Source organism: Myripristis murdjan, chromosome 12, assembly GCF_902150065.1.
Source record: "Myripristis murdjan chromosome 12, fMyrMur1.1, whole genome shotgun sequence".
Lineage (NCBI taxonomy): Eukaryota > Metazoa > Chordata > Actinopteri > Holocentriformes > Holocentridae > Myripristis > Myripristis murdjan.
Window position 1 is genome coordinate 12804351 of NC_043991.1, and position 25479 is coordinate 12829829.

Below are 25479 nucleotides of genomic sequence, written 5' to 3' on the forward strand. Positions count from 1 at the left end.
TGATGTTACATGATGCCACAGTGCACCTCTTTTACTCCCATTGCCACTGAAAGGCTTAAACTTTTAATGGAATTTCATCCTTGCTAACACTGAATAGAGCCTAATCTTATGGCAATATGCAGACATGCACACCTTCTTGTTAGCACGTTTGCATGATGCACTGCATTTTATTCTTGGTCAGTGTTTAATCTGACACATTTAATCCAGGCTTATGTTTGTATCTTTTGTTTGATCTGCTTGTTTTATTTTTAAGTTTTTGAGTGTTTTAATGTATTCTATACTCCTCTTATGTTTTTGGATGCAAAGTGGTGCAATTGGAGCAAAGGGAAAGGGAAAACAACCAAGCCAGATAGTGAGCTGGCCCTTCAGGGAAACAGACTCCACTAGTGGCAGCCCCTCTCTTTCTCTGCAGCTCTCCCTGCCTCAGGCAGCTGGACTGCCACACTAACAATTACCTACTCAACATACCTGGCAGGGACAGTGTGGCTGTGTCTATCTGTGTGCGTTTTGCCAGTTACCTTACAGCCAACACTCCTCCGGTTGCTGGAGGGGGGGATAAGCTTTCCTCCAACATGGCACTTAGGTGTGTGCATGTGTAGGAGACCACGTGCGCACACACACACACACACACACACACACACACACACACACACACACACAGAAACACAGAAACACAGACACAGAGAAACACACACGCCAGCCAAGGAGCATAATAATAATGTGCCAGCCCCCATTCGTTTCTCATTATCAGAGCGATTTGATGATAAATAACAACACCCACTTGCTCCCTTTGTTTTCTGCCTCTCGTTTTCTGGCGCTCTTTCATACTCTTTTTCTCTTACTTAATATCACATATCTCAGAATGAAATATACTGTCAAATGACAGTTTTAAAACATAATGAAGCAATATAGAAGGGACTATAGCACCACAGAGTTTGTTGTGTCAAAAAACGAAGCTTAAATGAAGGCCTACATCCTCAACAAAAACACATGGTGCATGTTCACCCTCCTCTGCCTCCCACTGGGGGTGAGAGTAACTAAGGAGACCATGTTTGCATGCACATGGCTGTGTGTCTGTTGTTCAAAAATCCTCCAGTGGCCATCTCTACCTTAGGCTCACAGTGACCAATTATTTGAATTCTCCCACTTCTCCCACTCTCCCTATATACCCTACACCCTCTTTTTTCACCTCCCACCAGTTTTTTTTCCATCTATGTATCCATTCCCTTTTTTTCATCATTCTCACTTATTCACGCCAGGCTGTTGGGTCATTAATGTGTGATAGTGTGTTTTTCTCCAAAGAAGGGGAGAACTGGCACAGGCCCTGGCTCATTAACACAGGAGGTGGCTCATACACATGGGCATGAATGTGCGCACACACATGCACGGATGTGCACATGACACACACACAGACGTGCATAGAAACCCTTCACCTCTATCTGGTTCCATAATTATTCAATATATTTTGCCTAGCAGTTTATGCATAGGGGAATACACAAACGCAGCAAACACACACACACACACGCACCTGCGCTATGTCGTCCCTGAGCCAAGAGGTCGTTGATTACATCCAGTTCTCCCTGCAGAGATGAAAGGAATCAGGCAGAGGATAAGAAACAACGGATGGGAACTGATAAAAAGATGGAGAAGAGATAACAAAGCTAAGCAGGGTTTGCTGAGATTGCTGTGAGCAGCAATTCACACTTTTCCCTTCTGATAACCATCATGTCAGCGGACAGCGGAAGAGACAAACTGAAGGGAGAATACACAGCGAGAAAAGACAGAGAGCTGCTGCTAATTGGAGTTGGGGGAGTAAACTTTCAAAAAGTGGTCCCTTTTGACTACTGATTATCATCTCAATATTATAATCGCTATCTCATGTCAAAACAATCAAACTTACTCACATTAGGCTGTATTCAGCCAATTTGTGGTTATTTGGCTTATAATTTCAAGACGTGAACATTTTCTTGTGTTTCTGGGTGGAGTGGAAGCCAACCTTTTTTTTTTTTTTTTTTTTGTCCAGCAGCCACAGTGCCTGGTGAATTCCAACATTCAGGAGGTACTGTCATTATTTCACAAGCCAAATATGCTCATTAGAACAGGATGTCTGATGGCTGGTTAGGTTCTGTTCACACACAGCATTAAATTGTTAGCTACCGTAGTGTTTATATTACTTGTAATCCAATGGGAACTGAGCCGGCCATTACATGATATGAAAAGACAGCAAAAAAGTGCTGCTGCCACCAGTATTTGAAACATGATTGATTTTTTTTTTAAATCAGATGACCAATCACAACAAGAATACCATTATGGTGACAGTGTGTCAACATCACCAGCCACCCCAAAAAATGCTCCGGGCAGCACTTTTCACTCAAAAAAAAAAAAAAAAAAAAATGATGGTGTCAGCTGAGAAAAAAGGCCATGTGTGAACACAGCTTTCTATGCCAAAGGGGCAAAAGGAGAAATCACACTTCAAAGGCACAACTGAAATGTACCAGCACTTGGCTGGTGGCTGGCATTGATTCCCCACGATGGTTTATATTCTCTACGAGACAACATTTTTTTTCTTTTTAGGAAGTCTTAGAGGACTTGAAAAAGTAATGATCCATTTTTCAAAATTATCTATAGTCTGACTAGCCAGGAAAACCTTCTTTCACAGGGCTCTGTCCGTCTGTACCAAGCTCCCTGCTACTGCTGTGGAATCAGGAAGTCCAGACCACCTACTGACTTATTATAAATTTACATCAATCTACCTTCAATCCTACCTTGACAGTCATTCATTTCCCTTCATTTTCTTTGCTCCAGTGTGTCATTTACTTTTTGCCTCTTGACTGCCCGTGTGTAGCCCCAGTGCTCTGGTATCCACTTCCATGTGTGCATACACAGTAACACACAAACAAAAACATGCACATGAATGCTTAATACTGTAATATTTGTGACAGGTTTGTTGACTCTTATTTTATCTGTATTAGCTCCACTCTTAGGCTGCACAATATTTTTTGACAACCCTGTTTGTTGGCACTTCAGAAAATAATCTGAATTGACACTATAATCCTGTGGGAGGAAATGCAAACATCTACCAATTATCTTTGTTCTTGCACCTTATTGTTAGCATTTGAGTGCTTTTACATTAATATTTTGTGCAAGATGACATAATAGAAACATGGTGTTGGACAAAGAGAAGCAAGGCAAAAGCAACAGATCAATGCGTTGAAGATGTCATATAGAAAAAGCAGAGCAGGTGTCAAGGGACGCTCTGTCACACAGCAGGCGGATGTGCACGCCATGCACTTGTAGTGCAGCAAGTCAATTCTTGGCCTGCTGTTGCATGTCACACTGCCGCTGTTTCTCTAACAAACATTTGCTCATACTGGACTGTCCTATCCACTGTGTGCACTCAAATGAAGCAGAAATAAAGACAGAAGATGGAGATAATCTTTTAAAAAAAAGGACAAAAAGAGCAGGTGTAAATCTAGTGGTAATAGGTGTGTTGGTTTACCCTGGTGGTATGGGTGTTGTTTCTGGCAGCAAAGTGTGTTTTATCCTGAAGTTATTCGAGCATGAATGTTGATTTTTCTCTCAGTTAGATCTACTCCTGGATATGATATTTTTGGTGTGATGTACACGTTGCATCCCAGGACTATTTCTGACCCATCTTGTTTAAACATTCCCTAAATACACCTGAAAGGCCTTTTCTCTCTCTCTCTCTCTCTCTCTCTCTCTGTGTGTGTGTGTGTGTGTGTGTGTCTTTGTGAGTCTGTGTTCTGTATTCTATATTAATACTGACATGTGTATGGCTTCTGCGTTATTTGTGCCATAATGTTTACATCTGGGAAAACATCTGCAAAAATGTGTGGTGATGAGTTAGACGCACACAATGAAACTCATAGGACCAGGTGGTCTTCGGTCTCAAAGCAAGACAATACAACAAACAGAGTGGATGCACACTCACGAACACACACCTCTCTCTGACCATGTCTGTGGTTAAGAAGCATGCATTGTGTAAACAAGTGGTAGCTGACTGAAATGTCTGTTTGCTCTGCTCTTTCTCTACTGGAGACCATTTGAATGTGGAGAGAGAGAGAGAGACAGAGGGAGAGACAGAAAGAGTGGGAGGCATAAAGATTGAACGACAGAGGTTTTGTTTTTGTCTGGGACCATGTAGAGAAGTTGACAGAAGGTGCTAAACTACAATGCTGTCCCTATTCATCTTGGCGATACAAAACCAAGAATAATGGGAAAAAGAGGATGTTACTGCATGTCTGAACAGTAATGGAATCAAAATTTCCTTTGACTAGGCCTCTATTTTCTTTTCACATTCTCTCTCCTAAACTTCCCTCTTGCTGATTTGCTCCCCATCTCTCCATTAATCTAACAATCACTCAGTCACTCATTTCTCCTCATCTAGTTTCTTAGTTGTTTTTCTGTTCTTTCCTCTGCTGCCACGCTAGAGTCCAACAATGTCAAACTGACTGACTAATATGGTACAGCAGGCATAATCAGAGTGTAAACCAGGCTGGATAAAACACATTTTATCACCATTATCTCATTCAAATTGTTACCAATCTTGGATAAACTACGCTACAAAGCCAAACTGTAGCAACTCAAAAGACTGAGACAAAGGACAGTTCATCTCTTACATCGGTAATGGTATTACTGCATAGACTTAGTTGCATTTATGGTTTGAATTATTGCTGATATGAAATCTAAATTGGTGGTGAAGACTATCACCTTTAAAACACACAACAGCTACAATTTGCACTTTTAGGGCGCTAAAGACTACCCATCACCTGTAGGGTGGGGATGTCCAATCAGCATGTCTGCCGGTTTTAACCAACCAAAGACAACAGCAGGTGATTTCCTGTCCTGAGTAACTTACCTTCAACCATAAAAGAGGAACTAATTAGTGAAATGACCCAGTGTAGTCTTTGGCTGAAATGAAAACCTGCATTTTTTACCAAAGTTACCTTGATATGACTCAATCTGCAAAAACGTTACTTGACAATTATTAAATATATTACATATAAATTAACAAAAATGCAGACATTAAATACACACAGACATTAGAATTTGGAAATGGAGTAATACACGTAGTATTCTGATCAAATTTGAGAATTTAACTCATTCAATACCAAACAGTCCAGTTTCAATCCTTCCTCGAGTTGTGGCATTTCCTTCCAAGAAAGAAACACTGATTTCCTTCCCAGATAAGAACCTATGCTTCCTTCCAGACATGAGCATGTATTTCCATCCGAACAAGAACGCTTCACAGAATTACAGAAAAATTTCCTTTCCAGTTACAAACATTTTTCCTTCTCAGTTGAAAAAGCCTGTTTCCTTCCAAGATATGAACAGTGATTTCCATCCCAGGAAAGAACATATATTGTCCTTCCCAGATATGAGTATCTACTTCCTTCCCAGAAAGGATTTTCGTCTCAGACAAGAATCTTTATGTCCATTCCAGAAAAACAGATTTTCTTCCTAGATAACAAATATTTCCTTGTCAGAACATGTCTGTCCCAGAACAGAATATTTATTTCCTTCCTACAAGAATACATAGTTCCTCCCACAGACATATCTTTGCATCAAAGAATAGCATATATATCTCCTTCCCCCAAATAACATATTTCCTTGTAATTTCATGTATTTCGTTCCCAGAAATGAGTATTTCCTTTACATATGAACATATACTTCCATCCCAAAACAGATCATACATTTCCTTCCCAGATAAGAACACATCTCTCCATCCCAGAAGAGAAAATTGATTTCCTTTGTGCTTTCCGGAAAAGGACATTTCTATTCCACAAAGAAACATATATTTCCTTCCCAGATATGAATATTATCTTTTGTCCCTGTTATGAACATTGCTTTCCTTCAAGGTGAAAGCATATTTCCTTCCCAGGTGAGATGTTTTTCCAATGGCGATATAAAGATTTCTTACAATATTTGGAAACTTCTGTTACAGCATATGCCTACTCATTCAATATACCTAAAATACACAAGATAGCATATTTCAAAAGGGACATAATTTCATCACCCAAGGACTTGAGCTACTGAATATTAACTTAAAATTTGATTTCTGTTATAATGGCTGTCACTTTTTTAAAAATCTATAGCCAAGATGTGAAAAAATTCAGTCTCCAAAATGACAAAGTTATGATACTTAAAAGTGTAGCTTAAGTTGTGGGTTGACAAAATGTTGACACACATTTTATCATATCATATTTAAACTAAAATATTTTAATTATTTTACATTTAAACATTTTATATTGAATGATAAAACCAATTATATAACAATATATATTTTAAAACTATTCCTACAAATGCTATATATACAGTAAATCAATATCTGAAATTCATTATTCAATTTATCTAAAACATCAAAGATTTATTATCTGTTATGCTACTTGTACAATGAAATAAGTTTCTAAAAAAAAATATTCTACTCAACTACTCTGAAAAAATAATTGACACCACAATATCGCAAAATATTAATAAGTTAATGTTACTTAAGCCCTGGCTGGAAAAATTATAATATAAGCCTACAGTGTATCCTGTATATTTAAAAGTGAGTGAATGAGAAACTCCAGATGATTTTTAGAAAATAGACAAATAGCATTTTAGAAATGAACTCATTTATCCCTGATATGAAAGTACCTTTCCATTCCAAAAATAATATCTATATCTAATAACATCATATATCTATTTCTAAATATATTTTTCTCCATCCCCATGTTACTTTTTCTCCCTGCGTGTTTCTTTCCCTTTGTCTAAAACCTATCCTATTCAAGCTTTCTTAACAGCACTTAACTATATATTTTGTATTTTATGATTTCCTAAGTGTTCATTCTGTACTTCAAGATGTTTCTTTGCTCATGTGCAATTATAAACAAAGGCGAACAAAAAAGAGGCAACACTGGTGGTGAACATGCATCCCTGAGGTAGCTTCATTTGAATGGAAATGTGCCAGACAGAAAACTAAAACAAATGAAGGCTATGCGACTGGTAAATCATTCTTAAACTATCCCTTTACAATATAGCAGAGGAATAGGGGAAAAGAGAGGAAGAAGGGAGAGAGAGAGAGAGAGAGAGAGAGAGAGAGAGAGAGAGAGAGAGAGAGAGAGAGAGAGAGAAAGAGAGAGAGAGAGACAGAGAGAACATGTCCAGGTGTGTGTCAGCACTTCTGTGCATTACTGCATGATTCTGTGAGTGCCTATTTGACAGCATTCACAAGGACACAAGATACAATGCACGTGTGTGTCTCAGCCTGTGTTAGCGTGTGTGCAAATGTATGAGTGTGTACTCGCGCACAAGAGAACAGCCAACAAAAACGTATTCATTAGTTCTCACAAGCCAACCCAGCACAGCAGCTTTCTGTCAGAGTGGACCCAGTTAACACAGGAAATACATTTCATCTGTTTCCTGTTCCTTGCTCAGCAGAAACTAGTGTGAACACCTTTCAGGACCGTACTGTAAAGTATTTCACAACTGCACAGCCGCACAAACACACCACATAGTCAATGCTACAGCAGCAAGAAGTCAATATTATGCACTATGATGTTAACAAATGCTAAAATAACTAATAATGGGGTAAATAAGTAACTGTTGACTGATTTTTACGCACAACAAAAAATAATTGCAATAGGTGTGAAGTTACATCAAAGTGATCGTTTCTGAAGGGCTTTTAATAAAACAAGTTTTTTAATTCCTTCAAAGAGCAACAAGACATGCAGATAAATTCAAGAAAACGAGCCTTGTCACAAATTTTAAGATATGACACCAGTGCAACACAAAGTCAGTCCACATGAACAGAGAGTAACAGGCTGCAAAAGAAGCTCACAGGCTCGTAATGAAGAGATGTAAAGGAAGGAAAATGAGTAGCTGCTTTTGTAAACTGACCTAAATACAGATCTTGAGTCTGGATGTAACTACTGAGACAATGTCTGACCGCAGTCTGGGTATGATCACAGGTTTATTTCTACTAAGACATACCTAAGTTTCTACCTGCACATTTTCATCCACCGAATACAACCTCCAACCTAAAGACACAAGACATATCGAAGCTGTCAACGCTCTGGCACTTTGCATTCCTACTGTTTTTACATAAGGGCTCCATATTGTATAGACACATGATCAGGATAATGGCATATAGATATCATCTGCATTATGTCTCATTAATGCAGGGCAATGCAGCAGGCTCTGCACATGCTGAGGGGATTTTAGAACAAAGGACACCGGGGAAATGTGTGAGGTGGTGGCGGTGGGGGCAGTATGCTGTGTCTCTACTCATTTCCTCTCTCTCCCTCCTTAGACCCCACCCCTTTCCTCCTCCCGAAGCCACAAGAAGTGTACAGAGACCACTGTGCTGACCTTTTTCTGTCTCTTCACACTTACCCTCTTTTACTATCTCACTCATCTATCGCTCTCTCCATTTTGCCTGTTTCCACGTATTAGTTTAATCTCTCTTCATTTTTTTCAATAATAGGAGCAGTCCTTTGACATGTGCCACATTGCTGTCATATACTACACTACTAATGTTGTGTTAGCGCCTTGCATTGACAGTAATTAAAATGTGAAAATAGGTACAACAATTCCCTCGCTACCTGAAAATGAAGCCAGGCAATAGTACATGAAAAAAACTGTCAGGCCATGGTGCAGTATGTCATTTTGTCCCTTCTATCATGTCGCCATCGTCTCAGTTAATGATGTGCTAATTGGAAGATACTGCAAATAATTTAAAAATGTGGTTCATGATTCCTGTTCTAAAGACCCAGAGCCCAGCAGGTTTTCATTCTAGGGAATGATTTGGTGACTTTTGAATGACTATGGAATTAACTGGTGGGACAGAGAGTCAACAGTACACTGGTTCCTGAGATTTGAGATTGAGAGCCACTGATTTAAAATCGCTTAAAGTTTTGACTTCTCGTTGACTGCCAATGAAATCTTTATTTAAAAAATTGTTGGATGTTGCCATATTAGAACATTTTAATTTTGTCATTTTTCTTTTACTTGTGTTAAAAGGCTGGTTTGCATTATTTATCTACTGACTCAATTCTATCAGATTTGATGGGCATTAATCGGAAAAATTGCTTGTTTTTCTCATATCCTGAAAGAGTCATTTTGAGACACATGGCATCAAAATGGCTTGCAGGATCACAATGCCTCTAAGAAAACATTTATTTATAAATCTAATTATAACATGTCTGTTGAGACTATTTTGAGCAATGTATTAATAACTTATTTCTGTTGGCCTGGGTGAAAAAAATATGATAAGCTATTGGTTGGAAGTTGTGCTCAGTGCTTTCAACCAAGTGATTCAGTGTTTGATCAAAGCAGTTTCCAATATTAAAGATAATATAATCCCAGGCCTCTGAGACAAACAGTGTGTCTGCAAGTGTTTTTGATGTCATTTTGAATAGGAATTATTGTGAGAAGCAACATTAATAGCAAACCAAGGATAAATTTCAAATATGGACATAGGATCTGAAACTATTTTAAGATTCTTATCAGCATCACAACATACTTCCTCTCATTCCACACACATGAAAATAACACAAAAGCACCCTCCACTCCCACTCACAAGCACACCTTTCCCCCTTTGCTTTCATTTTATGCACCAGGGTAATTTTATCTTAGTTACCTTACTTCTCACTCAGTTTGCTACCCATGCCATTAAATATGTGTTTGTTGCCATTCATTTTTTATTCTCTGATTTCTTTTGCCTGCCTGTCATCTTCATTTGTTTTTGTTTTGTGTTTTTTTTTTTTTTCTTTTATAATGAATGCTTTCACAAGCTCCTTTGGGTTTTTATCTCTGTTGCACATTATTCTATATTTAATTATTTTCTCTTCCTTTGATATTGAAACAAACTAGACTGCATATGTAAAAACCTCACAATTGTCTTTTTTTGACCAAGTTGGTAGTTTTTCCAAAGTGTTCTATTTAAACACTAAATCCCTCTCTGAGATGCAGATGTTTTTTCTAAGCTTATTTCTTGAGTCTATTTACTGGACTGTGGTGAATGCTGTATTGTGACAGCTACATCTTTCAGGTCCACCTCTGCCATAACAATAGCACCCAACAGCTGTCCATCTTGTTCTAATGGTTATTATCTTCATTTAAGAGGTCTGACTCATTATACAGATTGTGATCAAGGAGTAGGTCAGCAACAAGGAGCAATTAACCCAATCAACGATGACAACAACAACACATTGTGTCTATATATTCAGCCTTATGCAAAGGGTAAACAGCTGCTTTGAAAACACCTTTTGCAAATAATATGAGCACCCTCTCTAAAATATTTTCAGCCACAGTATTATCAGCGGTAGAAATCTGGTTTGTCCGCGTGAGCTAACATTGAACCTGCACTGACACTGAACGAGCAGTTGTTGTTCTTACCAGTGACAAGTTCACTTTAAATGCAAGATGAAAAAAAATGTTTTCTTTTCTGTTTAAATTGACATATTGCTGAAGGACAGGTGGGTTCGTCATGAGCCATTCATCCATGTTTAAACTGATAGGTGCATACACTATACTCTTTAGAGAAAGATACTCCATAACTCTGCATGTGTCTTCAGCTACAATACTGTGCATTCGGTCTTGACTAGTTGTAGGTGCAGACCAGGGCAGGTCACAGTAAACAGTATTGATGAGACGGCAGAAAGCAGAGAAAACGCTGATGTAGCGTTAAGGAAGGGAAATAGATAACATTGACAGGGGAGCAACTCCCCTCGGTCGATTATTAAAATGAGGGGAGCATGTGTGTGTGTGTGTGTGTGTGTGTGTGTGTGTGTGTCTGTGTGCATGGTTCTTGCTGACTTATAGTCACAAGCTAACAAGGATGGATGCATGTATTTGTGATTTTTGTGTGTGTGTGTGTGTGTGTGGGTGTGTGTGTGTGTGGGTGGGTGGGTGGGTGGGGGGATGGGTGTATGGAGAGGAGGGGCCAGATTTGTGATGTATGCTACTATACTTTTGTGTTTTAATATGTATCTGCAAGTCTGTGCATAGATTATCTTAGTATAAGCTTAAAATTAGTCATCTCAGGCAAATCTCCACTTGCATGTCATCTCCTTTGACTACATTGTGATTAGGCATTGATAACTGAGAGCCAATTTTCACTTTGTGCGATCTTTGTATAGCTTTGACTGAGTGACTAACACACGTGCATGTGCATTTGCACACACACACATGCATACATATGCAGCTGGGTACTGTCCTGCGTCAGTCTGGGGAATAAATAGACTATCACTATGCCAGCTCTGTAGTATGCTGCAACTGTGTATGTGTGTGTGCATACTTGCAGGATACTGCTGTGCTGATTTCAGCAGGAACAGATGGTCCTGCCAGGGCCCTGCTGAAGCTCTATAGTCTATAGTCTGAGAAGACGTGCGTGTGTGTGTGTGTGTGTGTGTGTGTGTGTGTGTGTGTGTGTGTGTGTATGTGTGCACGCAGGCATTCTCCTGCTGATTTTCTCCTCTGTTTCTCCCTCCACAAATAATTTGCAGGGTATGATCTCACACTCTTCCTCCTACCTATTTATATTCATATATCTACACACACACACACACACATGCACAAACTGACACTGATTGTTGCAGTGTAAGTGATATCCAGTGGTCTTTGGCCTAGTTGTCTGTTCCATTAACACTTAGCAGCTTAATCCTGCTTGAAAGGCTCTTCACTGCTAAGCTCATGTTTGCTAACACACACACAGCTGTGCTGCTGCCACACTCACAATCCTCTGTTTGTGTGCGTGTGTGTGTGTGTGTGTGTGTGTGTGTGTGCATGTACACATGCTTGTCCAAGTTTGTTCATGCATAATTGGTTATAAATAAGAACAAATGAAAATACAATACTGCACCTTATGATACAGCATTATGTCAGCATAGCTAACAAACTTTTTTTTTTTTTTTTTTTTACTTTTTAATTTATTACATCACATATTTACACAACTTGCCTTAATATGAGAGGGCCTAATCGGATATGAGCCGCTGACTTTATCAAAACAGACATTATTAATTTGTTGAGCAAATGCGAAACACAACATATCTTCAGTGTCCTTCTCAACTGCATTATCTCAACAACTTCTCCAGAAACTTAAAAGAGAGGCTGATTTTATATTGATATTTTTTAATAGATTTTAAAATGCCTTATTATGAGTTTGGCTTTATTCCAAGGTTTTCTACAGGTGGGAGACAATGTCAGCTGTCAAATTAAAATGAAGGAGAAAAAAAGAGATTAATTTTCTGTAGGACAATGTCACATCCAACTGAAATCACTCATTGCAAGTTTCCCTGTAGTGTTACTGTACTACAACACCACAGAGGAGTGAACATTATTTTCATTGGGTATAAAATTTTGGGTGGACTTATAAACTCCTTATACACAAAATACACATAAGTACCAGAAACGTACCAGATACATACAGATAAAGAGACAGGAAGAAGAAAAAATAAGAACCGCATCTCTGGGTTGTGTTTGGTTTTCCCCAAGGGATTTTTCTCTTTAACTCCGGCTGTTTTGATGGCCAGGAGCTTGATGAGACACTCAACAAGAGGATTTGGAATTTATCAATCCAAATATCCTGCAAATGTCTTTCTGGACAGCATCCTTTACTTGGGAGCAATTAGCAAAGGTATAATTTTCGCATCATGGTACCTGCAATTTCAGATGGTTGGTATTCAACATTACCAAATGTGCCAAGGCTATTGGTCTTGTACGACCCCATGAAATCTATTTTAATTCTTTCCAAATTCCATTTTATTTTTGCCAAATTCAATATTTTCTGAATTCTGTGTTTTACGATTTAAGCTCATTTTGTCATCAAAAAGTGTCCAGTCATTGGGTAGATGAATAAAATTTCAGCAACTCAGTAAGAAAATATTCAAAATTTAATTAACTATTTTAATTTTTAAAAAATTTAATTAACTATGTTTTAATTAACTATAATTGCTTCAATAGGCACGAAACAGCTGATGTGCTTGCACTACTGAGAGTCTGTTGAAGTGATGAGTTCTTCTTGCTAGCACGGTGCCTCTCTTGTTTTTGCTGTGAACTTTTAATCATCGCACAAACTTTTACGGGCCCAGTTAATCATGTGTTGGCAAAACTTACAGAACAGTCGTTCTCCTGACTCATTGTAGTCGTATGGATATTGTTCAGCTCTAAATTTAGATGTTACTGTAAATTTCCTCTGTTTTTTGGATGACTTAGCTGTCTCAGAGGGCTTCATTGACATGACTGTGTGTGTGTGTGTTTGGAAGAGGGGCTGAGCCTTGCCCATGGTTAAACACAGACACAGACAGCAGTCAGGGGACAGAAGCTGCAGTAGCATGCCCATAAATGACACCAAAACATGGTAGAGAGTCTCAGCCGCTTTTTCTGTTTATTCTGCAAGGTGCTATGAAAAAAAAAAAAAATGCTTATAATGGTAGGGAAGACACTGATTTTTAAAAATTTCCATCAACATTGTGGCAAATTCCTTCTGTCCATGTTTTCTGCATTGCGGAAATCAAAAGACCCTAGTCTTGTCGCATGACAGTCAACAGCTGCTACCCTGGCCGCAGCTGACTGCAGAGGGCTTAACAATAGGTTTCAAAGCTGGGAACAGGTCAAAGCCCAAAAAGTGGGTCACAGGAAGATCAAAATCGGTCTATAAAATTATTGGACAAAATCTGGATCAAAAGTCAATGTCTATGTAATGTTGCTAAACCCTTACCAATACCCTGTGACTTGAAACATACACGGTGTCACCAGTTGTGCACCCACGAGGACAGTTAAGGGGCAGGGATATCCCATGGCCAGCTGTGGACTAATTCCCTAATGGGCTGCTACTGCACAACACATGCAGGGAGGCAAGCACACAACCAGAGTAGTGTTTGCCATCCCAGCAATGTCTCTATTCTCACTCTCTGTCAATTTTCATTAATAAAAGCGGTGGCGTGGCTGGTGGTGGTGGCAGATGAGCAGATTAGTGAGGTGTATTAGGAAAGCCAGATCACAGACATGGATCAAGTGCTTTGACAAAATAAATTTCACACGATGGATTCAGAATGACATGCCAAGTGCTTCAGACTGGGTCTCTATTTGGCTGTTCTCTTCTCAAATCCGCCTCTGTTTCTCCGTTCAAGCACTAGACACAATCTCTTGAATGCGGACATCTATAGCCATCTACATCTTGTTAAATTTTCAAATAGCGTCCTGGAGCAATGGAATAACAGTTGTCTTAGGGCTGAAGTAGATGAGCACACACACTCATACAGATCCACAGTTATTGTTGTGGGCATTTTAGATCAGATATTACATAAATGCAGTTGTATATTCAGTATGCTGCATGCTGCATGCAAGTAATATTTTTAAAATATTTGCATGCACCACATTAGCCAGCTCCCATGTCTTTCCCAACCCCCTGCTCCACAATTTTTCAGTGCTAAGCAGGGGTGGATCAGTGACTCCATTCATTCCAGGTCAATTTGGGTAGTGTGCTCGATATGGACATTTCATTACACACTTCCTGTCTGTCTATCCAACTCAGGGGAGGGGATGGAGCCAGAAGGATAAAGGAAGAAAAAGAAGCAGAGAGAGAGGAAAGGAATGGAGGGACTAGAGACAGCAAGATGGAGAAATGGAGAATGTAGAAGGGAAGTAAGAGACAAGGAAGTAAACAGAGTAGGAAAGAGTGGAGTAGAATCAAATTAGGGAAACAAAAGGTTTTTGGAGGGTGGCAGACAGACAGACAAGGAATAAGCATGGTATGAGGATACGTAGGGAGGTGTTGCAAAGGAGGAGAGCAGGAGATAGAGGCAGAGAAATCAGGAGAAAATTCAGAGATGGAATGTCAGGATGGCACAGGTTGGGAGAGGAACTGACTTGAGAGAAAGGGAAAAATGGCGGAAAAATAATGGAGGAAAAAGGAGCCAGCAATAGCATTAGATAGATTAGATTAAAGTAAAATTAGGATGGTGTCATGATTGCTAAAATGATCACATGGTTTATTTTGCTAGATATTGTGATGAAAATATATCGGTCACAGTTATAAGTCTGAGTGATTCAAAGATGAAAATAATTGTTTTCTTTTCTATTATGGTTATCTTTTTCTTGAAATAGTATTATTTTGTATTACTTGCAACTTTTATGTTGTTTTGTGTCCAGGTAACTCTTGGAAAAGAGATTTTATATATCATTGAGTGCAACATGATTAAATAAAGGTTAAATTAAAAAAAAAAAAAAAAAAAATTGTATATCAGCATCTTAATGATTTTTATCTAACGCAGTACAGAGGACCAAATGCAACATCAACTCTAAATACTGATTTTTGTGGTTTCTAAGGTTGAGAGGCCAGAAAGTATGCATGTATGGAGTGTGAAGAGCAGGGTAATAGGACCCTGCTCTCAATGTTGCGTTAGTCCAAATCAAGAAACACATTGTTTTTTTTTATTTTGTTTTGTTTTGTTTTAGTCGTTGTGGATATATTTATTTAGCTGCTTCTAGTGTAACATTAGAAAATGCAAATACAGTGATTTTAATACTGACAGGTGATCACAACAACTAGGCCCGTCAAACAGCAAGACAGGGTGTCTCTTCTGTTGCAGTTATGCACTGTGTTGTATTTTCTGCAGCATTATAAAGTGTGTCCATAGATCCATTCTTTTTTCCAACTGAGCCAGTGAGCTTGACTGGAGTGTGGTTTCATACATAGTGAACTCTGAATACCTGTGTGGCTGTGGCTGGGGATCAGGATCGGCAGCACCGCCCTCATTCAACCAATTCAACCAATGCCAGGGCCGCACACTGCAAGATTATATTTTGAGAGACGCACACGAGGTGGGATTTTTAAAAGTCTGACCGTCTTGTCTCATCAACAAAACCAAACATACACATCAGCATAGTTGTTATTATCTATGATCTATTTTTTGCTCATCTCGTCATGGAAAAAAGGTCACTGACGAACATCTTTTGTCATCTTCTTTACTGATGAAATTAACACTGCCCTCCATGCAGCACAATCTCTAAAGAAACCGTGAGCCATTATCTTTAGACTGGTAAATAAAGTTGTAATACAGAATTGAAAATTTCCTGCCATGAGACACAGAGACAAAATAAAGAGGAACAGATAGTAAGAGGACAAGGAAGGGTAAAAGAGAAAGCAAAAAATTATGAGAAAATGCGAGATAAAGAATAAGAGTGAGACGAAGGGAGGGAAAAAATAGGATTGAGATGTGATGTTGAGAGGGAGGGGATTATAAATGAAGGAGTGAGAGACAAGGTATACAGGAGTGAGAAAAGAGAATAAGTGAGATGGAAGGTGAGAAGGGAATATGGAGAAAGGAAAACACTGAAGGAGAAACAGAAGACATGAAAAATATAGTAAAAAAGAAAAAAGGGAAGAGAGAGAAAAGGAAGATGTTGGAGTGGATTTTGTATAGAAGAAAGGAGGAGTCAAAAAAGGCAGAGGGGGAAAACAAAGTGGAACAAAAAGGAATGAGGGAAGAGAGAAGATAAAGAGTGAAAACAAGGTGTCATGATGACATGATGACAGTTACAACTGTTTTGCTAGATATTGTTGGAAATTATCAACCACATTTATTACTACGAATGATTTAATGCGGGAGGGAATGATGGTCACAAGTGAAAAGGTGGAGGAGGGAGAGAAATAAAGTTAGTGAATGAGGAGGGACAGAAAAATGGGATAAAATTTGGAAGTACATACAGATAAGGAGGGAGAGGGGGGATGAGTAAGGAATGAGGAAGCTATAAGATGAAAGGTGGAAGGTAGAGGGGATGTGTGTGAGCTGGAGAGAGGGGAGAAACAACAGAGGAAAAGACTGCAGCCATGAGGGATAGAAATGTCAGAGGACTCGCAGAATTAAGAAGGAAGGTGAGAGGGAAGGAAGAAAGAAGAAAAGTAGAAGGGAAGGAAGGCGTGAGGAAAAAATGAAACGGACAAAATGAGGAAGGAAAGTTGAAAGAAGAGAAGTAGTGAGGGGAGACGAAATTATTCATTAGTACTTTTTACCCATTATGACAAAATGTTTTATATTAATACTAAATTCAACTCCGTGCCTAACTCCAAGAAGAATTAATAATTAACAATGAATTCTTATTAATTAACAAAACTGTATTTCCTGCACTTTTAATTCCTGATTTGCTAGTGTGCGTGTCTTTCAGACGGTGACTAGCCCAAGGCTCTTTCCATTCAACTCAGATTAAGATTTGAAGATTAAAGGATAACTCTCGTTACTTTCAACAACTTATTTTCTTTGTGTCTGCATTAATATCAATCAATTCTAATCAAAATGTCTGCAATTCTGTCATTATAATGCTGCACATAATCTCAAAGCATTCCAGAAATGCACAGTTTCATGCACGCACACACACTTACGCTTGTGTGCACACAGATTGAATACAAGGATGGCTGAATGATGCCCTTCTGTGGCTGAGAGCAGAAGGGTCAGCCAGCACAAAACGCTGTCTTTCATGTTCCTATTTTTTTTCTGAATTTATTCCACCTCCTCACTGCATCTTTTTTCTCTTTTTCTATACAGTCTCTCTCTGTCAACTTCCTTTTTGTGTGAGCCTCTAATGTCCAAGGTTCAAACACACACAGCTATGGTCATATACTTCACAAGAGGACAGGTGAGAAAACTAACACAATCCACCCACATCAGAAATGCACTGCATTTTTCAAAAAGGGTAGAGAAAATGAGACGAGAAAGGAATAAAAAGGTACACAAAAAGTAGAAGAAGAGCCACATAAAGAATGAATAACAGAGAAAATAAACAAAACACATACAGAAAAGAGGGAAGAATGAAAAAGGAAAACAAACTATTGTAGAAAAGAAAACATCAAATGCACATGGGAGGGAAAGAGAAGTAAAGTGATCTAGCTCCAACTCTACCCATGGGTTTGGTCTTTCTGAACCAACTCTGTGTTTTACTACAATAACCCAAACAGCGTTTGACTCATGAACTGCCTCTCCTGTGCTGTTAAATGCTGATTTGCTTGTGCATGTTTGTGTGTGTGTGTGTGTGTGTGTGTGTGTGTGTGTGTGTGTGTGTGTGTGCACAGAAAGCATTAGACTGTAACAAGGCAAGAGACAAAGGAGGGAAAAGAGAGAGAAAGAGATTCAGCCTCAACTTTCCCCTTGGGATTGGTCGCCATGGCTACGGATGCATTTTCAGCTGAACGTGGGACAAACACAGGGGGAAAGAGAAGGAGAGAGAGAGAGAGAGAGAGAGAGAGAGAGAGAGAAGACAAGATGGCGGTACTGAGATACTGCCATGAAGTGTACAAGCTAGTTAATTTAAGAGTCAAAGAAGAACTTTCCTAGGTACTAGACAGAAAAAAATCTGATTTAACTCATGCAAATACATTCTGTATATGTAACCCATCTTTAACAATGAATTCTGCATACAATGCATCTTTTTAATTTGGAATTTTCATGAGTGTAGCTAGACCAGCAATGGCAAAGGTGTTTATTAGGCTGGCACTTATGAAAATTAAAAATGGATAACTTAGCATCAGCATTTCAGCATGACATAAATAATTTATTCTAATTCCAGCAATACATACAGGGCACAATCATAAAAACACACATCTGCCATATGGCATGGTAGCCAACTAATCACAGGACACCTGATCTCCAACGGAAAGCACATCAGGCACCAGGAACAAGCAGTGACCTGACACACGCATGCACACACACACACTTGGAACTCCAATGGAAAAGAGGCCAATGGCAACAAACAGCATCAAGAGGCCGTAACATCTCATCTTACAACCAGACAATCAAACTTCATCTATATTTCAGCAGCCACGGAAACCTGTGACAATAGGCCGTCATGATCCAAGATTAGTGGAGGGCACCTTTAATGAGGAAAAAAACACCAAAGGAAACATGTTACTATGGTTAGCTGTTACCTGACGGCCCTTTGTTCAAATTTGTCAATCTCTGAAGAAACTGAACCATGTTCTTATACTGTATGTTTAATGCCATTTCATAAAATGGGCCCCTTATGTGTCACAAGACAAAATAACCTATTTCATACTTTAATTCATACTTTTACACATTCTACAGTTTGTGATAATAGGCTTAGAAAGTCTAGTAGCCACAAGCAATATCACATACATTATTAAATACAGGCCAATACTGTGTACATACTTTATTTAACTAATACATTTCCTGTGTACTTTTTCCTCTCAGCACAATGTTGGAAGAATTAATTTAGAGAATGCAAAAACCAGTAAGTTTCAGGTATTTGTTCATATCAGCACTTTGTTGAAGATTTATGTTTCTGCAAACAGTAAGTATGGAAAAATTTGTGCTCAACACAGAAAATGAGTAAAAAAATTTCCCTTAGATATGTTTGTCAATATTTGCATAAAACAGACCAAGGGTTACTAGTGATGAATTATTTATGGACGCTAAGGACATGGACTCATATGGGCAGGGTCTACTTGACAATGCTGCTATGGACCTACCATATGGGGGGGGGGGGGGGGGGGGGGGGGGGTAGAGAAAGAAAGATGCGCTCTGCTGCACTCACTGACAAAGTCACTGCTTTCTCAAGGACACTGCGGCTAGGGGCAAGAAAGAAAGAAGGACTGACACAGAAAGGAGGACCAAGAACAAAGCGAAGAGGTTGAGATACAAGGATAGACAAAGACAAGAAAAAACGTGGGAGCAGAGGAGGTAACAAGAGCAGTGAGAGGGGAACAGGAGGGACTGAGTGACAGAATGAGCTCAGGGAAACAAGCAGGAGCATGGGAACATACTCACACGGATCTCTACGGCGAGGGTGAATGTATGTGTGTGTGTGTTTGTACTTGAAAAGAAGTATGCATAAGGTTTTGTGCACTGCATATGACAGTGTGCACCTATAAGTGCAAATGTCAGTGAACCTGTGTGCTTGTGCTTGTGCATGCGCATGACACGGTATAGAAAAAGTCACAAAACCTGCAGCCCTGAGCTTACAGTACAAGCCTGTAAACAATAAGTAGGAAAAAAACAGAATTCACTGAGGGAGCGGCAACAAGCCATTCATGATAGCATACAGATCCAAATAGGGAAAAAAACCAAAAGACATTGTATTGTAGTTTGTAGTTGTGAATGCTATGGGGCAGAGGAGAGGAACAGTTTTTATTATTTGGATCAATCTCACCAATGATCTGCTAAAACCACCATGGCAATCAATTATTCACACATATCCCCAAAACAACCACCCAGGATGCTAGGGGAAGGCGGTTGTGTGTTTGCTATTAAAAGCTACCTTATTTAAGTAGACAGTTTACCAAGGGAGTCAGTGAACCCAGCGACCACCAAGACCACAGACCAATAGTGATCAAAAGTGTGTCTAACCTAAATGCAGCCTCAGTGGAAGCATGATGCTGAAGCGCTGACCACAAGATAAATTCATGGCTTTCACTGTACCAATAACACATTATTTTTTCATGGCGGTTTTTCTACTCACAGCTCAATTTGAGATAGCTCATGTTGAGCTCAAGTTGAGATACACTGTAAAAGTAATACACAGATATGTAGGTGGGTGGACAGACAGAGACAGGCACTGGACATGTTGGATATGTTTTAGACACCATAAATGGGTGATGTCCATACCATTCAAAGAGTTCTTTGTGATGTATTGTTGTTAGAGTCATAATTTACTTTCACTTTCATCTACTTCAGTTACTGATTTCCCATGGTTCTCAGAATCATGGTCATCATCCCCCAGAGAAGTATGAACTTGTTGTTTTCAATCAAAGAAAGGCTTATGAGCATGTAAATATAATTAGCTAGCTAACTAGCTTGTGAACATTGGGGGCACGTCTATAATTGCAGCCTCACCTTTCACTCAAAATGAAACATGTCTTGTAGCTGCACTGAATTATTGTCTATTAAGGCTACTGTCCGCAGAGAAATTTGTATCTGCCTCATCTATGATTCCTTCCTGTGATTGTTCAATAGCAAAATGGTGAGTGTAGAAAGAAGCACACATTACACGAGCACTGGAGCTGAGGAGATGAGGAATTTGAACATTTATTTTATAAGAAAAAAATCGTTATTTTATCCAGTAAATATCTTTATTACCACTATTTTATGGCCAAATATGAGGATGTTTTGCTCTAACTTTATTTGTAAGTGTAAAAAGATTCCAGCACATATATGGTGTTACCTTAAATATCAGTATCAGCCCCAAAAGTCCAGTATTCGTTGGGTTCAAGCCTAGACAATGAACCGGAGTGCTATTATTCCTCTACATTCCATCCACTTTAAGTCTCTTGCTGTCTTTTCTGGCAGCAGAAAACTAGAATTATGAGACTAATCCTAAAACAGACCTAAAAATATCTTTGCAAAAATCTGTGACTTTATTAGGAAAAGTAATTAACACAATGAGCAGTTGGTTCACACTCTGTACAAGCAAGTTGCCTCGTTCAGTGATTGAGTTGTCACAGCTCAGCAGTTTGCATTAAATAGCATTTAAACATGCTGCTGCGTCTGTATTGATAGTCTATGTCCAGTTCGTGTCAATTTACTGAAATTCAACCATTGTCGGAAACAAAAATTAATGTCTTAGGATTACTAAATCAAGTCAAGATACATGTTTGATTATTCTTCTTCTTTATAGTTTAAAAAGCATAATGTACAGTTATGGCTATTTTATTAAGTTAATGGATTACACAAAACAGCACACAATTTAATATGCATCATTTCACTGCCAATTCCAGCCGTATAGAGACTATATACTACCAATACTGAGTTAAATATTTCATCATATTGAAAATGAAATCAAACTGTAATGTGTGACCAACAGTATCGAACTATATCAGAAGGTCACCCAGCACTGATACAAGATTAGATCAAGCGACACAAAAGACACAAGAGGAAAACACAAACAAAAACGAATGCACAGATAAAAACGTGTCAACTTGTGTAAGGCAAGGGATAAATAAAAGAAAAAGAGAAAGATGTGGATGGTGGAGCAAAGAGAAGTAAGAAAGCAAAAAAGAAACAAAAACAGAGAAGAACAAAGACCAGGCAAGGCTGGGTAGAGGATGGATGTGGTAGATGGACTGGTAGGTAGCTAGAGGAGTGGTCAGGTAAATAAATGGAGACATGATGGATGGATGGACAGATGGACAAATGGACAGACAGGGATAAATGGATGAATTGATAAATTGCTGAGGGGTCTGAGGAACAGTGGGATAGATGAATGGATATACGGATTGACAGACAGACAGACATACACATACAGGTAGACAAACAAAGGCATAGATGGACAGATTCATGAATGGCTGGAAGGACTGACAGAGAGAGGGACAGATGGATGGATAAATGGATAAGCAGGCAGTGATATTGAGGCAGAAAACGGGACAGATGCATGGACATATGGATGGACAGACAGACAGTAGCATGGACAGACAGACAGGGACAGATGTATGGACGTATGGACAGACTGAGGGCGAGCAGACAAACAAACAGAGGAACAGACAGTTAGACTGATGATAGATGAATGAAAAAAAAAGGATGTAATAAATAAACGTACAGACATTGGACCACACTATAGAGTGACACAGACAGGGCTAAATGCATGGACACACAGACAGTTGGACTGTTTAATGATAAAGAAAGACAGGTGGAAAGCTAGAAGAGAGAGAAAGGGAACAGAAGAAAAGAGGAAGACAGAAGAGAAGGAAAGGGATGAAAGAAAAGGATAGAAGGGTAGAAACAGTCCTCTGCTTCACACACACGAACCAGCACACCAACTGTCTTCCAACTTTTTTTCTTGCTTGGTACATTTCCATGTGGATTTTCATTTCTTCAAACCATGTCCACAAACACTAGCTTTCCCCCTTTGAACACAACACTCTTTTTTTCTCTCAACAAGTGAAAAATGATGGCACGATAATAAAGGTTATCTGTGGTGGCATTCTTGTGGCTGAGTGAATAAAGAAAAACTCCATGCACTTGCAACAACTGACAAATGAAAACCGGCTCTCAACATTTTACTTCCCTCACATTGCTCTCTCATCATCCAAGTAGGGATATTGTTAAAAAAAAAATTTTAAAAGCAATCATCGTTGGCTTAATTACTTCTGTGGGAGCTTTTAAAACAAAGTATTGCAGACTTCTTATTAGTGAACATAAAACACAATTCTCATAGAGGCACTGACTGGTAAGCAGACAAAGTACAAAGCACCAATTTGTTTCTGATGGGTATTGACATGTTCCAGAGCCTGCAGAAATTAGTCTTGATTCCATCCTCATAAACTCATACCAGAAAAGCAACATGAATACCCATATATACATGTATGCACGTGCACATACATGCAGTCTTGGGGCCAGCAGGGGTGTGAAGTGACCTCTCTGCTACAAGGCTTCTGTCGTTTTCTGGCTGATTGGGCAGCTCTGTAAACATCAAGCCATATGGTCTATAGCAGCCCCCCTCACTGAGTGAGAGACAGAGTGAAAGAGATAGAGAGAGAGGGAGACAGAGAGAGGGTGAAAGCAAGACAGAGACAAACAGAGACAGAGACAGAGAGATAGACAGAAAGAGAGAGATTCCTTTATTCATTTCACTCACCTCCCACTGTCCTCCTATCTGTTTGTTTATCTGTCTGCTTCTTTTTCAGTGTCTTCTCAGTCTGTCTGTCTGGAGTCTCAGTGACCAGGACAGGCAGGGTTGACTACCTGAGGAAAAACAAGGTGAATGGTCAGTCAGTATGATGACAGGAGCACTTAAGGGTCATGTTCAATTAACTTCAATCCACACACTGTACAATGGATACTGATATGAAGAACAGAAGCAGAAATGAAATGTCTTTCATTATTCAAGTGAATAAGGGTGTCTAAATCCTAAGTCCTATTTGAAAATGCAAGTTATGAAGTTACCACTGCTTTTATGAAATTCTTTTCATGACAGATAATGGCTTCACAGGATTACTGCTCTTATTTTGAGCCATGCTGATGAGGACATCAAAATAATACTAGGTGCCGACAGGTGTAAGTTGTAAAAACAGCACATGGACTTGACAATGTTTTTTTTTTCTTCTGTAAGACAGAGGAACATTACACATCCATATGTTTCATGACATCTCACAAATGCCGAACTACATAATCCTATCTTGCATCAAAATTGTGCACACACTTTAGGATGGCACAACAACATGAGTGTGCACATCACAACACTGAACAAGTGAGTCTGACTCCAAACAGAGTTGACAAAACGATGAAGTCTCACAGGTCTGGCCTCGCGGGCCCAAACCCTGCAAGACAGAAAGCCAAGTGCCCGTTCATGACCAATAAAGACAACAACAATTATGCATCTACTGGCCACAACTGTTGTTTGCATATGCATACGTGCAGATGGAAAGAAGATGATAATTTTAATGGTGTACATGGATGGTTAGGCTGATTGAAATTACAGTCGAATGTGAAAAAGTTCCCATACTAAAAGTTCCATTATGCCCACTGTATTTGTCTGCTCGTCTGTCTACTTTACAGCAAACAGAATGATGATATATCCTGCTGCAGGCTGATTGGCCACCTGCTGCAGTCTGACTGGCCAGTGGGACAAATAAACTCATTGTACCTTCTCACACTACAACAGAAACAACAAAAATTTCAACATACTGGAAAATAATTTGCACATGATGTACTGACCTCCTCACAGTATGCAAACACAGACACAGTTTTTACTCCAAACTCCACATTTGTCTGGCACCATCTGGGACACCATAAACATCTGTGATACAGTCCAGACCTTTCCATTGCTACCTCAAAATGAGAAACCATATTTTTTGTCTCTTGTTATAGAGGGCATATAAGATAAAAGCTATGTTAGAGCTAAGGGGCATCCGCAACAGAGTGCTGTGTATAATTTGCTTCCTCTACCCCACACAAAGACATACTTCCAGAAAAATACTGACGCAAAGAGACAGAGAGCAAGCTTCCCTACATCTAACTAACCAATAGTCAATCACAACACAAAACAGTGCAATACAGAATGTTATGCTGTACAGCACGCTTCTACTGTATCATACTGTATCACCATAGCCTTCCAACAAAGGCCAAAAAAATTCCAGAGAATTAATTGGCTTTTTACCTGTGTATGCTAGTTTTAAGGGTATACAGAGGTAAAAATGTGTCTCCAGTTTGTGCTATTTATTACATGTGGAAATACATACACACAAGCACACATTACATGGGCAAGTACATGGGCACAAGTGCGCATGCGCATGTATACACATGCACACATTCCACTGCCACCTAGCATAAGACAAGGCAACTGTAATCTAGGAAAGAAAGGGCGGGAGAGAGAAAGAGGAGAGAGGTTGAGCACACTGATAAGCGCATCTTTAATCTCTGTGTGATAGAGAAATTAATTTGCATCGCATAATGAATGATTCACTGATGCACAACCAAGACCTGTATTGTTCTAGTCTCTTCTCCTCTTCTGTCCCACTCACATCTCCAGAAA

The 25479-nt window shown here is 39.2% G+C and overlaps 1 protein-coding gene across 4 annotated transcripts in view; it reads right to left on the reverse strand.

Moving 5' to 3' along the window:
• The window catches only part of strbp (spermatid perinuclear RNA binding protein), a 107895-nt gene that overhangs the window by 40756 nt on the left and 41660 nt on the right, over nt 1-25479 (reverse strand). For 3 of the 4 annotated variants that reach the window (XM_030065521.1, XM_030065520.1, XM_030065522.1), the window contains exons 2-3: nt 23584-23690; nt 1529-1580 (exon numbers count right to left, since the gene is read on the reverse strand). The gene's annotated coding sequence lies outside the window, so the exon portion shown is untranslated. The remainder of the gene's footprint in view (nt 1-1528; nt 1581-23583; nt 23691-25479) is intronic. The other variant, XM_030065524.1, reaches the window with a different exon arrangement.